This window comes from Sinocyclocheilus rhinocerous, unplaced genomic scaffold (assembly GCF_001515625.1).
Source record: "Sinocyclocheilus rhinocerous isolate Xijiao unplaced genomic scaffold, SAMN03320098_v1.1 scaffold12759, whole genome shotgun sequence".
NCBI lineage: Eukaryota > Metazoa > Chordata > Actinopteri > Cypriniformes > Cyprinidae > Sinocyclocheilus > Sinocyclocheilus rhinocerous.
The window spans coordinates 27,747-31,906 of NW_015644522.1; positions in this window are offsets into that span (position 1 = coordinate 27,747).

Sequence of the window (4,160 nt, forward strand, 5' to 3'; positions counted from 1 at the left end):
ATATTTTGAAGAATGTTGGTAACCAAACAGTTTATGGTTTACAGTAGCCACAGTATGCAAAAATACAATGGCTACCATCAACTGTTTGGTTACCTACACTCTTCAAAATATATTTTTCTGTGCTCAAACACTCATACAGGTTTGGAACAACTTGATGTAAGGAAATGATGACAATTTAAATTTTTTGGCCAAATGAAGCCTTTAAGTTTTCTGTAACATTATGTTCACATATGCAAACGTTGCATTATCTAATTAAATATGCACTCATTTGCATATATTTCCAGAATAATAAACTGAACATTGCATAAAGCCTGGTCCAATTTTTTTTTTACATATTAGAGTTAAAGGCTTTTACTGAGGGGATCTCTCTTTTAATCGCTCCATAAATCACAAAATACCGCCAGAAAAAAACCACCATATTTAGAGGTTACAGTGGGTACGGAAAGTATTCAGACCCCCTTAAATTTTTCACTTTTTGTTATATTGCAGCCATTTGCTAAAATCATTTAAGTTAATTTTTTTTCCTCATTAATGTACACATAGCACCCCATATTGACAGAAAAACACAGAATTGTTGACATTTTTGCAGATTTATTAAAAAAGAAAAACTGAAATATCACATGGTCTTAAGTATTCAGACCCTTTGCTGTGACACTCATATATTTAACTCAGGTGCTGTCCATTTGTTCTGATCATCCTTGAGATGGTTCTACACCTTCATTTGAGTCCAGCTGTGTTTGATTATACTGATTGGACTTGATTAGGAAAGCCACACACCTGTCTATATAAGACCTTACAGCTCACAGTGCATGTCAGAGCAAATGAGAATCATGAGGTCAAAGGAATTGCCTGAAGAGCTCAGAGACAGAATTGTGGCAAGGCACAGATCTGGCCAAGGTTACAGAAAAATTTCTGCTGCACTTAAGGTTCCTAAGAGCACGGTGGCCTCCATAATCCTTAAATGGAAGACGTTTGGGACGGCCAGAACCCTTCCTAGAGCTGGCCGTCTGGCCAAACTGAGCTATCGGGGGAGAAGAGCCTTGGTGAGAGAGGTAAAGAAGAACCCAAAGATCACTGTGGCTGAGCTCCAGAGATGCAGTCGGGAGATGGGAGAAAGTTGTAGAAAGTCAACCATCACTGCAGCCCTCCACCAGTCGGGGCTTTATGGCAGAGTGGCCCGACGGAAGCCTCTCCTCAGTTCAAGACACATGAAAGCCCGCATGGAGTTTGCTAAAAAAACACCTGAAGGACTCCAAGATGGTGAGAAATAAGATTCTCTGGTCTGATGAGACCAAGATAGAACTTTTTGGCCTTAATTCTAAGCGGTATGTGTGGAGAAAACCAGGCACCTGTCCAATACAGTCCCAACAGTGAAGCATGGTGGTGGCAGCATCATGCTGTGGGGGTGTTTTTCAGTTGCAGGGACAGGACGACTGGTTGCAATCGAGGGAAAGATGAATGTGGCCAAGTACAGGGATATCCTGGACTAAAACCTTCTCCAGAGTGCTCAGGACCTCAGACTGGAACTAAGGTTTACCTTCCAACAAGACAATGACCCTAAGCACACAGCTAAAATAACGAAGGAGTGGCTTCACAACAACTCTGTGACTGTTCTTGAATGGCCCAGCCAGAGCCCTGACTTAAACCCAATTGAGCATCTCTGGAGAGACCTAAAAATGGCTGTCCACCAATGTTTACCATCCAACCTGACAGAACTGGAGAGGATCTGCAAGGAGGAATGGCAGAGGATCGCCAAATCCAGGTGTGAAAAACTTGTTGTATCTTTCCCAAAAAGACTCATGGCTGTATTAGATCAAAAGGGTGCTTCTACTAAATACTGAGCAAAGGGTCTGAATACTTAGGACCATTTGATATTTCAGTTTTTCTTTTTTAATATATCTGCAAAAATGTCAACAATTCTGTGTTTTTCTGTCAATATGGGGTGCTGTGTGTACATTAATGAGAAAAAAAAATTAACTTAAATGATTTTAGCAAATGGCTGCAATATAACAAAGAGTGAAAAATTTAAGGGGGTCTGAATACTTTCCGTACCCACTGTATATACTGTATATAGATTTTTCTTGTATATACAGTAGGTATTGTATATACTGTATTATGTTTTTACCATGAAAATAACCATAGAAACAAACAAACAAGGTATTGTTTTCTCCCATTCTCATTGCTCTCAGTAAGACTTTATATGGCACATGAGTCATATGGACTACATTCATGGTGTTTTTTGCTGTTTTCTTGTTCTTTTCGGAGCTGGAAAGATGTCACTATGATCTGTGTAAAGATTCTCCTTTTTAGTTCCACAGAAGTAATAACAGCATACAGGTTCAGAGCGACACGAGAGTGAGTAAATAATGATAGAGTTGTCATTTTTGTGGATTGAACTCTTCCTCCAGCCAGTGTTGATGTTTGCATGGAACCAAACCAACCGAACGTGAATAATGTCACATGAGACTCCTTCAGAAGCTTCAGATAGTGAAATGAGAAAGTGAGATATGACCGCTTCTGACATTCAACTCCACAGCTGACGGCAGACGTTCACTCGCACGTGTGGAGTCGCGCTGGGTCAAACACGTACTGCCTTGTAGACAATGAGCGTTTAGAGCCGGTGACTCAAAGTTCAGAGCCGGCGGCTGACATCATCTCCAAAGGCCAGCCGCATGTGAGAAGGAAACATGATATTTGGATTATTGTGAAGGGCTTGAGCGATCTGGAAAGGTCGTTCGGAGATGTCAAGTGTTGCAGGTATTCCTGCGCCGGCAGATAATGAACTCTTGAGGGTTTCAGCCGGTAACGTCATCTCAGCCCGGGCGCTTATTGATTTCGATGTTGCTATGGACCGTGAGGCGCTTATTGATTTTGATGTCGCTGTGGACATTGTGGCCCAGGGATCATATGTTTATTGCAGCCATGTTTGTGTATGAACAAGCAAAGGCTCAAATACAATGCACCTCAGTCTTCATTATCTTGTTATTTGACTTCGATCGATAAAGCCATGGAAATGGTCAACAGTAATAAAGGATCTAAAATGACTGTGTAGCATAATAAAATAGCCGTGTATAATTGCAGCGTAGGACAGTAAAGACTAGCGGTTGAAGATGTGGGGAGGTAACGGAAAGGTTGCGGGTTCAAACCCAACAAAGACTGATCACAATATATCTTTATATTGATCAAATGTGACAGTAAAGACATTTATAATGAAACAAGATTTCTATTTCAAATAAATGCTGTTATTTTGAACTTTATTTTTTCAAATAATCACAAAAAAAAATCACAATTTCCAAAGAAATATGAAGCAGCACAACTGTTTTCAACATTGATCATATTAAGAAATGTTTCTTGAGCAGCAAATCAGCATATTAAAATGATTTTTGAAAGATCATGTGACACTGAAGACTGGAGTAATGATGCTGAAAATTCAACTTTACTATCACAGAAAAATATTACTTTTTAAAATATATTCAAATAGAAAACTTATTCAAACACAATATTTTAAATTGTAATAAGATTTCACAATATTACAGTTTTTGCTGTATTTTTTACCAAATAAATACTACTTTCAAATATTGCTGACCACAAAATTTTGAATTATAGTATATAGACAAAACATATTAGCTTTTTTAGTTTTTCTTATTAAACAACTAGAGCTGTCGCAGTGAAGAAATTTCCATTGCAGTCATTTTGAGTGGCTCAATATCTGTCTATCTAATTAAGCTTACTGGTATATTAATATATGTATAATAGTAAGTGCCAATTCTCGAATCTGACTGGACAACAGTGTAGTTGACAGTCAGTGCAGTTAAATTGTTACACCAGGAGGTGGAGGCAAGAGACCGTCATTACGGGGGAGTCAACTAATACATTTAAAAACGTTACCGACGATCAACATGTTACCTGTAATGCTGCAGCTCTTTCACTTCATAGAGATCAATGCCATTGATTCAAAGCATTCAACTGCACTGATGCCAGTCATGGGAAATCCCCTTAAACGCTGAAAGGATGCTGTGACAAAGATAACGCTAACTGATGGCAAACTGTTTTTGTTTTTTTCACAAATATATGACTTGACCTGAAGAAGGACAGATGCAGGTAATCGCGCATGCTCAGACGATCTCTCTCTCTGTTTAGTGCAAATCTACTGAACCTCT